Source organism: Canis lupus, chromosome 25, assembly GCF_011100685.1.
Source record: "Canis lupus familiaris isolate Mischka breed German Shepherd chromosome 25, alternate assembly UU_Cfam_GSD_1.0, whole genome shotgun sequence".
Lineage (NCBI taxonomy): Eukaryota > Metazoa > Chordata > Mammalia > Carnivora > Canidae > Canis > Canis lupus.
This window is the reverse complement of record NC_049246.1, coordinates 8,210,018-8,222,259: the sequence shown is the minus strand read 5'-3', so window position 1 is coordinate 8,222,259 and position 12,242 is coordinate 8,210,018. Positions and strand designations below refer to the sequence as shown.

The following is a 12,242-nucleotide window of genomic DNA, read 5'->3' as shown; positions in this document are numbered from 1 at the left end:
TGTTGTCAAAAAAGGGCATAAGTAGAGAGAGAAACTTCTCTTAGTATGGAGGTGTATCCTTAACTAGGTAAAGACACCCAAAATCCGAATTCTAACAAATAGTAAAACCTACTTGGCATCTAGGAAACCAAAGAAAAAACAACGCTGAAATCCTCTATAATGTTATGAATCTACTGATTCCTAGCCCTGGGAAGTGAAAAGGAAGATCTTATCTTCTTTATCTTTTGACCCCCATGCAGCCAGACAGAACAGAAGAGAGGTGTGTATGTGGGAGGGGGTAGTGAGGGACGACGGGGGAGATAGACGACATAGAGGACACAGCCCTGGAGCATGGCTGGAAAGGATAAATCAGAAAGTTATGATTTCTCCACAGTCAATTAAAGAAAAGAGTGCAGAACATTTCCACATAAATGGAGCAAGGGGGAAGGGAAAAAAGGACACAAAAAAGCAAATTCCAGAAGAGATAGAAAATATGTAAGAGGTCAAGCTGGAATCTAGCAAATGCTGGTTTTTCTCAGACCACCAAACCAGCTGACCATTTTAGTTGAAAGCAAGGCAGAGACATGCAAGGATAACATTTCTTTTTATTTGATGAGTGGAGGCCGTCATCACTTCTACAGTCATAGTTTGTTTGCTAGACCTCTGACTTTGCAGCCAGACTGCAGAACTTTTAAAGAAGCCATCTGCCAGGTAGAGCACAGGATGGAAGGGCGGGTCGGGGAGCAGTGCTGGGTTCCCGGCACTGCTGCTCTGCTCCATACACACCCACAGCGGGTTCCTTCCTGATCATCACCAACCATCTCTCATCTCCTTGTTGCAGCCAACTTCCACTTGGCCGCCTGCCAAACAAGGAATTTCATAAAGACGGATGTTTGTTCTGTGTATGTGGTTCGAAACAAAAGGGTATGAGAGAATGTAAAAATGTTTTCCCAAAACTTAAAAAAAAAAATCTGTAAGAGTTTGAAAGCAGTAAGAAAAATAAGACTTGTGATCTGCATGGGTAGTTATTTTTAAGTAATAAGTCATGTTTAGTTTATGGCATTGCACCAACAGAAATTCCACACAGCCACCTTCACACCACTTTTTATGACCATCTACAGGAGCATGCACTGGTGTGCCGACGTCTGCTCAAATTCCCCGCTCTTCTGCACCTAATGATTTTTGGATCTCTCCTCCCCTGTGCTATTAACTGTTGAAAGGAGGGGCTACTTAGTAATTCTACACCTGTTCACATCCACGCCTTCAACTTGCTAAGCTTCCCAAACAAGTGCAGGGTAAAACAAGAGAACATCTGAATCTGGGGCTGAGGCGGCAGGGACTGCTGCAGGCTTGGGGTTTGGCTTTTTGGATTTTTGTTAAGAGTCTCGAATGTATCTCCTACGATGGCAGTTGATGACAGCAATTTATATTCCAGAACGAAGAACAAACTAAATTCATCTCAAAATGATTATAAATCATCAAGACGGAGTAGTCTGCCACCTGAACTACTCATAGGAAATGACATTAGAGGAAGACTTCAAAGAAACTTGAAAAATTTGGAACCTATTCACCTGAGGCGCCCGAAAAAGAGACCGTCCATATTTCCAGGTAGGAATTGTTGAAGTTTATGCCTGCCAGTAGAAAAAAAAGACTGTATTTCATTTGTTATGATCAGATGTGTTATATTTAAAATTAACTTGGGACATTTGAGATCTTAAAGTAGCCAGATAAATATGTTTGAATGTAAAAAATAAAAGTGATTTCCTCAATCTGAAAGCACCCTCATCTTCTTCCTTTTCTTTCCTTTGTTTATTGTAACATCTTCAAGGATCTGTAGGTTGGCAGCTATTTTATTACTTGTCAGTTGCGGCCGGATCAAGGAACTGCTTTGCTTGCAATCTGGAAAAATTCCATGCTGCATTTCATTCTCTGGCGTATTTTCTTTACTTTGCAAGATTATTGGATTGTTGAGTGAGGCTGATGTTTGTGTGCACCAGAAATTAACACCATTAAATACTCAAATGCATGCTTCAAATTCCTGTCTTGCATCAGAGCCTAAAACCATTTGTAGTAAAGGGCTCAATTAAACAATGTGGATGGTGAACTGTAGTACTGCACAGAAGACCCATGGATTTCAGTCTTGATTAAGGGACTCTGAGATGTCTGCTTCAGGTGTCCATGCCTGGATATTACAGATGTGTAGACCAGATGAGATGCCTATCACAGTGACCCCTGACTGAGGTATCACTGGAGAGTGATCCCTGAGAATCATGTAGTCGACTGGATTTCAGTCCTATTTGCATTGGACTTTCCTGGAGAAACCAGTAGTGGCCTTTTTGTTGTGATTGATTTATTGGAGTCTTTACGGAGGATAGATTAGACCCAACTGCCAAGGACCAACCCTCTAATGATAGAAAACGAAAAAATAATTCAATCAGGTTTTACTTCATAAAAATGGATTTGACTTGCCGATCAGCTGAGTCATGATCCTGCTTGAAGAAATAGCTAGGAGATGATTTAGTATGGGGACTCAAGGCCACAAGTTGAAAATTACATTTCCTAAGGAAGCTCTTGTTTTCATGAATTTCGTCTTGGTTCAGCGATGGGGCTTTTCATCTTTTTTCTCTGCTGCAGAAAAAAGAGAAGCCCAGACTAGAATGGGTCAGAGGTGCAAGTTGTGAGTGTGTTGTAGTGCAAAGGGACAATGTGAAAGATGCTATAAGGAGGAGCACTGAAGTGTCTGATGTGTCTAGAAAAACAGCTACTTTCTGCCTGTTCTCTTTGATCTGAAAGCAACAAAGAACCGAGGCAGGCCTTATTATCCTGAAGCAGCATGGCAGAGAGCACTTTGTGTTGAGTTGGTTTGCTAGCACTTCTTCAGGAACATTCTCCCAGAGCTTTTCTTCATCTTCAGCTTTTTTTCTCTTTTCCTTTATTCTTTGATTTAACATCACCCACATCCATTTACGTTATGATGCACACTGCCTTCCTCTATTACCACCAGCCCAGCCCCATACTTCTTGAAGGCTTCTCCTTCTTTCCCAGGGCACCTCACCTCCTTTTGCCGTGATTCCCATGTGTCTTCTCTTTCTGTAAGGTCATCTCATTCTGGGCTGTCAGTTACAGCTGCAACTGTGGTAAGATCTCTTACCTTGGACCTCACACAAGTTATCCTTTCTGAGATCTCGAATTGTCATGATTCACAACAGAGTAGCGTTCTGAAAAGGGCACATAGGGGAGCTGAGTTCTAGTCTAGTCTGTGTCCCCAGTGGCTGTCTGTTCTCTGAGCCACCCCACTGACCCCGTGGCCTTCAGGTCAGTTCTTAGTTTCTGCCTCCATTTCCCTCCTAGGGGACCGTGGCAGGAGATGGGCTTCTCATCCTTCCAACTGACAGATGAAAGAGCTACCTAGGCCAAATTTTGGACAATATTGGCTACTTGATTTCTAAATTCCTCTTTAATCAAACCACGACTCCACTGTCATACAGGCTGTGCTAACTTCTTTTTGCAGTGGATAACTGTACATCCCACCAAAACTCCTAAGCATCTCTTGAAAACAGAAACATATAAGGATTGTGATAACTACTGCCATCTTCTACTGCTGTGCAGCCATAACGAGCAGATATGATGTATGTTGGGATCTGAGAGTCAGAGAAACTAAGATGCATCTCAGAATTAACCACTGGCAATACCAGGCCTCAGATCTGGGTATTTTGACTCCAGTGTTGAAGCTGTTTCTGCCCAATTACACTGCACTCTGTTGTCAACTGTTGTTGCCATTTGTCTGATGAGATTCAAGACTGGAATACATGTCAGCATTCCACTATGCATTTACTCTGACCCTTGTGAATGCACAGATGTATATACCCTCCATTTCTAGTCCCATGTGTTCAGCCCTGTGCTACAATGGTTGACTGATTGTTCAATTCATCCATTCATTCATGAAATATTTTTTTAGTTCTTACACTGTGTTAGGGATTGACCTTCAAGAATCTAACTATATATTACCCTTCTCTTCTGTGGCCCACTTCTCCTCTAAGGGCCATCTCACACTGCAGAGAGTCATCTACCCAAGATGCAAATCTGGTTGTTTCATTCCCTTCATTAGAATTCTTCAGTGGTTATCACTATTCTTAGGAATAAAGTCCAAAGTCCTTAATATGAAGTATAAGAGACTGCATAATCTGGCCACAGCTTATCTCCTCAGTCTCTCTCTTGGCATACCTTCCTTTTGTATTTCAACCAACACAGCCAATTTCCGACCCCTGTGGCCCATCATGTTTCCTCTTCTAGAATACCCTATCTGCATAGTTTCACCTAATTCCCACCCTGGCTTTAGTTGTCAGTTTAACATGCCTTCTAGGAAGTTTTCCTGCTCTCCATCTGGTTGGTCCACTCTGTGTCCTGCTCCGTCTCATAACACCTGGACTTTTACCTAGCACAGCACTTATCACATCGTATTGTAATTGTCTGTTTACTTGTCTATATCTTCTACTAGCCAATGAGCCATGGGTCATATCAGTCTCAATCACCACTGTATCCTAGTACCTATCACAATGCCTGGCACATACTATGTGCTCAATAAATATTGATTCAGTTGATTCAAAATGCACTGAACTGAATTAGCTCTTGGCATACCTGGCTTTCTCTGTCTTCTTCCAGACTCTCTTCATGCCATTCTTCCTTACCCCCCACCCCTACTTCCCACTCACACAGTCTTATATTCCTATTATGCCCTTTGTTTCATTCTCCACCTGGGCTTCAAGGCCCATTTAAAATCTTCTATCTTCTGCAATCACCTGTTTTTCTTCCTCTGACCTCTTTGATTTCTCCTTTATGCTTACCATTTCCTTGCCCTCAGTACTGCATAATGCAGAAAAAAAATGAGTTTTTCCTGGCACTGTGTTCAGTTGTCTTAGGTTGGGAATGGATTCAGTGGTCACTTTGTCACTTAGTGGCAGCTGTTAAATTTTTGTTTGTATAAAAACTCTTTGAAAATAGGGACTGGGGGCACCTGGGTGGCTCATGGTTGAATGTATGCCTTTGGGGTCCTGGGATTGAGTCCTGCATCAGGCTACCTGCAGGGAGCCTGCTTCTCCCTCTGTCTGTGTCTCTGCCTCTGTCTGTGTCTCTCATGAGTAAATAAATTAAATATTTAAAAAAGAAAAATAAAATAGAGACTGTCTTCCATGCCCTTGCACGATCCACTTGTCCAGGAGAGGGAATTGCACATAATCGGTGGTCAGTCAACATCTGGTGGTTAATTAACTACTTCGCTATGAAACGGGGTCTGTCCTGTAGGGCCTAAGTCTAGCTCCAGGAAAGCACTAGTTGGCAGATAGAAACTATCCCAGAGGATGTTCTATATACTGACTTTCATCATTTTAAGAACTCCTGGTGAGGGAAAACTGCAGGTATCCCTTGTCTCAGTGTGTAATTCATTCAGTGAAACATGTATTAGGATTCTACAAAGGAACTATTCTAGATCTTGAGGAGAGAGCAGAAAATCCTGGTTTCTGGTCTAGGCAGATGTGAAAGAATTTTCCCAGCTGGGTGCCTTGCACATCACACCACTCAGTAAGTGCCTCTAGAATAAAGAGACTCAGAACACTGAATCTTTAAAAGGAAAGCCAATATATTTTAAGATCATATTTACACAAAAACATTCAATACTAACCACTTTTCTTCCCTTAAAGAAGCCTCAACAATAGAATGCTAGCTAGAGCTGAAGTTCTGCAGTTTCACTGGGTTCTCACCAGGCCCAGTGTCAGGAGTGAATGTCTCTAACAAGCCCCAGCCTGGGCTCCCCCTCCTCCTAAAAAAACTCTAGCAGCTCCATAGCACAGTGAAAGAAAGGGAAGAGAAAAAAGTGGTCCTAATATATACTATACCTATAAGCATGTCAGATTAAAATGAGCATCTGAGCCTGCTCCTGGAAGCCAGTGCAGCTCAGGTGCCAGGTATAATGGGCTGTTCACTCAGCACTCTTAAGCAAACAAGTTGGTCCATATAATCAGCTAGTTCTTAAAATATCTTACTGATTTTTACAATCATCTGTTCTGAAAAGCAAGCACTCATCTGCTTAGAGGAAACAGGCAGCTCAACGTACTTCCTTGTTGCTTAGAGGACAAGTATGCTGAGGACTGCTCTCAGCCAGAGGAGTAGGGAACTCTGGCCAGCACTCACAAGGCAGATACACCAGCTCATCTGGATTCTCGTTTTTAGCTCTACTCCACTGCAAAGGCATGTTTCCTTCAAATATCCACAATCTACAAAAAACGAAACAAAACAAAACAACAACTCCTCCAAAATCATATTCATTTTATAACTAAGTAGATTTTGAATATTTCTAAAGTAAAACTGCTTGCTGTGCATAGGTTTCTACTGGAAACACAGGTTAGCCATTAGAACAATGGCACCTAGATGTGCTCCAGCTTCACTTAGGGTGGCCAGAAGGAGATTGTGAGGATGGATAGTTTGATTCAGGTTCCCTACTTGTCACAGGCCTAGCAAAAGACCCTGTAATTAAGCATGCTTCCTCGGGCACCTGGGTGGCTCAGTTGGTTAAGCATCTGCCTTTGGCTTAGGTCATGATCCTGGGGTCCTGGGATAGAGCCCATATCCAGCTCCCTGCTCAGCAGGGAGTTTGCTTCTCTCTCCCTCTGGCCCTCCCGCCTGCTCATGCTCTCTCTCTCACTCTCTCAAATGAATAAAATCTTTAACAGCAACAAAAAGCATGCCTCCTCAAGTATTGTGTTCTCTGTTAGAGGTCTATCACTCTAAAACCCTGCTGAATAGTGCATTTGGTGACATTTCAGCAGGGCCTTCAGGGGAGGGGCCTCCTTAGATATTTGCTATAAAAAATTGCATCCTGGGATCATGTGCCATTGTCATCCACTGCGAATACGCTCAGTGGCTCCACTTGGTAATGATGGGAGCTATATTAATACACTCTGGTATTCCCCACAACACCCACCAGCAGGCTTTGCATATGGTAAGTGCATAAGAGGTGGTGAAATAGCCGGCTGTGAAAGACGTGCGAGAATAAAATGTGTCACGACCACTCTGTAAGCCACACCCCTTCTCATCTGGTCCTGTAACTTCCTCCAGCAGCTCCTTCCAGAGCTGGTTGTTTTCAGGGGCCAAAGCAAGAGTTTGAACTTCTATGTTAGCCAAAGAATTTCACATAGTAAATATCTGCCTCACTGCTGGGTTCAAGTCCTGATTCTCCCTCTTACTAAATGACTAGTCACTTGATCTCTCAGAACCTATATCCTTCTCTGAAATGAGAATGAAAACACCAGTTTCACAGCTTGCGTGAAACTCCAATGAGATAATGCATTACTATAAAATGATATTCAACTGCAATTGCTGGTGGGCTCTTATTCTTTAGTGGTAGTAAAGGTTTTGTTTTTCATAATTAGTGTTTTTCCTATTACTAGGTGAATAATAGGTACGATTGTAACACTTTTGCAAATCTTTTTTTTCTTTAAGATTTTATTTATTTATTCATGAGAGACAGAGAGAGACAGATGCAGAAACATAGGAAGAGAGAGGAAAAGCAGGCTCCATGCAGGGAGCCCGATATGGGACTCCATCCGGGAACTCCAGGATCATGCCCTGAGCTGAAGGCAGATGCTCAACCACTGAGCCACTCAGGCATCCCCCACTTTTGCAAATCTTTGTGGTTGGCAAGTTCTTCAAAGTTGTTGTTAATCAGACCCTCTGCTAAAGTAAATCCTAAATAGGTCTATACTAGTAGTAGAACTATTAATTTTAAATTTCTCATTAAAAGAGCAGGATATGGGAACTCTTCTTTGTGATTTCATGGATTTTCTCCCCATGAATCATTAAACTTGAGAGTTCTGTCCTGTAAAGCTTCTGAAAATTGTTTGGTATTAGAAACATCAATGTCTGTGTTTTATACACTTATGTGTAGCTTTGTGGTCTTGTGGTCTTTAATATGTTTTCCTAATTTTGCCTGTGTAAGGCCTTGCTTTTGGAAACTCAGACCCTAAGCTTTTTTTTTTTTTTTTAACTAAAACTTGGAATAAGAAGATAATTGGTTTGCACTTGTGATTTTAAAAAATTGAAATTCCATGTGAGATTGTAAGTGAATTCACTACTTGAAATTAATCTTTTTAAATATTAGTGTTTAGACTTCAAAACCTTTTGAATGTTAGCATTTAATGTTTTGACTTAAAGTATTTAACAATATTTATGGAATTTCTTATTAAAAACTACTGATGCAACAGAAACAGTCTGTTTACTTAAATAATCAAATTTATTTATTGGATAAGTCTATTCAAAGGGATGAAGTTTTGTTCTTGTTTTGTTTTCTAAAAAGAAACAAACAAAAAGCTCTAATGAGATTACTAGTGGCAAAATAGTTACTTTTAAAGAAAACAAAAATGCTAAGGCTGTAATGTTTGTATACATGATTAATAAGCAAGGGGAAATATGTTTCACCTTTATGCAGGGACCGATAGTAAGCTCAGCATAAGCAGAAGGCATTAGATTTATACCTCCACTTCAGGCTTTTCTCCCTGTCATAAAAAAGAATTAAAAAAAATACAGGTTTCTGAATTCAGAACTTACTATATAAATATATGGAAAAGTGGCTTAAACATTTCTATTCTATCTTTTTTTTTTCTTAAGATTTTATTTATTTATTCCTGAGAGACAGAGAGAGAGGCAGAGACATAGGCAGAGGGAGGAGAAGCAGGCTCAATGCAAGGAGCCTGATATGGGACTAGATCCTGGGACTCTGGGATCACGCCCTGAGCCAAAGGCAGATGCTCAACCACTGAGCCATCCAGGTGTCCCAACATTTCTATTCTAAAAGCAATTTCTCTCCATTTGTTGATCCATAGCAAATGTGTGACTACAGATTTAAGAGCCCATACACTTTTCCCTATCTTTAAATAATGCTATAAATATGTATTCACATTAAGACTAATTAAAAGATTACATATTTTTATATAGTTTGCTGTTTACTCAATATACTTCAGTGGTTATTTTTAAGCATTTTATCTGTCTGCATAAATAATGTACTTTCAACAATGATTTAGAATGGAAATGGTCTTGCAGGTAGTCAGTTACATGAGAAACCACCATACCCCCCGTTCTTTTGCTCCAAATACTTCGGGACTATCTAACTATCTTAAAGATCTTTCCCTTCAAAGTTTAGTTAAGATACCTCCAAGTTTATTTCAAGATCTAGAAAGATATAAACTTGGGAGAAGAAGGGTAACAAAATGAGATAAAACAGGTATTTTCTTCTGGGATGCATGTACAAACTCTCATTCAAGACGGGCAGGGTATTTTTCAGTCACAATTTAAAAACCTTTCCATCCCAAGTGGGTTATGAGTTTAAGTTTTTCTGTGCTGAGGAGTTGATGTACCTCCAGATATCCTGGAAACATGAAAGGTACATCTAAATGAACCTCTGAACATCCCAGCATCCAGAGCCCAGAGCCATGAGGATGGTCATTAGATCAGACTCACTGATGATGCTTCTCTGCTATCAAATACCACACTTCTCTCCTCTGACCCTGACACTTGAGAAGACTAAAGTTAGCTTAATGGATAGTTAATGCTAGATGGCATATTTTAGGGTGATTATGGGCAAGAGAGATACCATTTCAAGAAACATTCCTTAGTTTTAAATACTGAAATAGGTACCAAGGGTAACTGGAAGATATACATGAGAAAGACTACAACATCTGTTCAACAAAATCTAAACTCTCTTGCTAAGTGAGTATCTATTAGGTGCAAAACACTGTCCCAGGAATGGATGATGGTTAAGACATTGATATACAGTAATTTGTTCTCCAACTTAAGTGGAGTGCATTAATTTGGGCACTGAAGCTTCTCTGGCAACCAATATTGAGCCTCTCTGTTGCACCAGCTGATGGCCATACTGACACCATGTCATCTGGCACAGAAGCCCTAATTGATGGTGAAGCATCTCCCTACAGGAAAGTCCCAGGGGCACCTTAATTCTTCTCCTCTTCCTCCTCCTCCTTAGAGTTTCTTTGCTTGGGCTTTGTTCCTTTTTGTAATTTGTGCCTCTTTTCTGAGCCCTCTAAAAAACAGGGTGGGAAATTTTCCTAAGGTGAATGTCTGTCCCTGGGGCTCAACTCAGCAAGAGGTCCAGTCCTTTGAGATATTCTGACTCCTATATAACTAAGGGAATATCAACATCAATTTAGGGCAGAGTGCAGTAGTCCAGAGTACCCATCTCCAGGTCCTAACCCCTGCTCAGAACCATAAGATAAAACACTAGGACTCTTTCTGCCACCTCCTGACCATTTATTAAAAGTGGTAACAGTGTGTTATGGACTGAAAGTTTGTGCCCATCCCCAAATTCATATATTGAAGCCATAATCCCCAGTTGATGGTATTTGGAGATGAAGCTTTGGGAGGCAGTTAGGCCATGAGAGTGAAGCCTCTTATGAACATTATTCGTGCCCTTATGAGAAGAGATGCAAGAGAGATGATCACTCTCAGCCATATGAGGACACAGCAAGAAGACAGCCATCTACAAACCAAGAAGAAGGCCCTCACCAGACATCAAATCAGCCAGCACCTTGATCTTAGACTTCCAAGTCTCCAGAACTTTGAGAAATAATGTTTGTTGTCTAAGCTACTTAGTCTATAGTAATTTGTTACAGCAGCCTAAACTGGCCAACTTCAAAGCTTGCTGGAGGCAGCCAATGGATGAATGAGAAACATTTAAGCCCTTAAAATAAAAAGCTTATTAAAAATACAAGTAATATTATAAAATACACAGAAACAATCAATGAGTTAAAGTTAATATCATACATGATGCTTTTTGCTGCACAGAAATTACATTATTCAGAAAGAGGGTAAACTACACCTACTGTACTTATTTTCTTTCATTATGGAGTCACATGCATCTTCTCAAAAAATATTGCCAAATATAATTATTTTTAATAACGATGTCACACACTACTACATAAGTAGTTAAATAGGAGGCAATGCCTTTTTGGAAAATTGTAAACATCCCAAAGTTATGGCCTTGCATTTTGTCTTAATTTCTGCTAAATTAGGGCTTTTTTGTTTCAGATATACCCATACTGTTCAGTCAGTCCTTCTTTAACCAAAAGTAGAAGACTAAAATCTGTATGCTTAACCAAGCTTACCTAATATCTATAATGATAGAAGCCATTTTATTGGCAATAAATCAGCTTCCAATTCTTACACCAACACCCCCACACACATAAACATGGATGGGCAGGAAGAAATGGAAGTGGTCCGGGATGAAATTCTTCATAGACAGTGCAAAATGAAAAACACAAAATCTGTATCAAGAGGGTGATGGTAGCAGGTGTAGGGGATATAAAAGAAATCCACCAGGAATTTGTCTAACATGTTCAGGAGAGGGCACTTACAAAGAAAAATAAAAAGGCAAAAAGAAAATAATGTGACAACCATGTATACAGTCACCTCCCACAGCTGGGAGTAGGTGAAGTGGTTTTTATTTTGAAACTTTAACTTCTATGGACAGGGCAAGATGACTTACAGGTATAAAAGTGGGTTTGGTGTTGCCTTCGGGTTGTAGGGAAGCTCCCTAAATCTTAGCTAGATGGTTAAAAGGGAGAGTAGCAGGAGTGTCATCATTGTTTATTTGGTAAGTAATGGTTCCTTCTTTAGAAGGTTTTTTTTAAAGTTTCTAAACACTGAAAATAGTGATGAGTTAACACAGGATTGAATTAGGTGAGCTGAGCTAGGGAGAATGGAAGTTTACTGTTTAGTCCTTTCCCCAAAACAACTGCAAAGATTATAAGCCAATGACCCAACCACTGCTTCTACGGGATTTATGGGATCAGAAGGGGAGAAGGTGGAGGAGGAAGAGAGAGAAAGAAGCCCCCAAAGAGTTGATTGCCTTTTCCTTTTTGTTACTCTCCTCCTTGAAAGGCTCCCTACCTCAGTCTGTATATTATAGCTTCAAAAACAATATTAAGAACTAGCTTAATTGTATTTGGGCAGCAGAGGTACAAATTACTACTATATGAAATTTTGATGTTCAGATAAAGTCCAGCATTGCATGCTGCTTTCATTACATTTGAAAATACAATGTGTACTTCAATAAAAAAAAGAAAATACAGTGTGTAGGGATAGGTGAAAAATCTACTCAAAAATCCACCACATTCTTTTTTAGAAGCTATAGTAGAGTGGCATAGTTTTGGTTTTGCTTCTTTAGAGTGTGGTCATTTAAGATGAACAAACACTATAAA

At 40.3% G+C, this 12,242-nt stretch overlaps 1 long non-coding RNA gene across 2 annotated transcripts in view; it reads left to right on the top strand.

The window, feature by feature from the left end:
• The window catches only part of LOC119865899, a 152,882-nt gene that overhangs the window by 92,845 nt on the left and 47,795 nt on the right, over window positions 1-12,242 (top strand). For both annotated transcript variants that reach the window (XR_005378367.1, XR_005378366.1), the window contains exon 2: window positions 1,415-1,587. This is a non-coding gene — a long non-coding RNA (uncharacterized LOC119865899). The remainder of the gene's footprint in view (window positions 1-1,414; window positions 1,588-12,242) is intronic.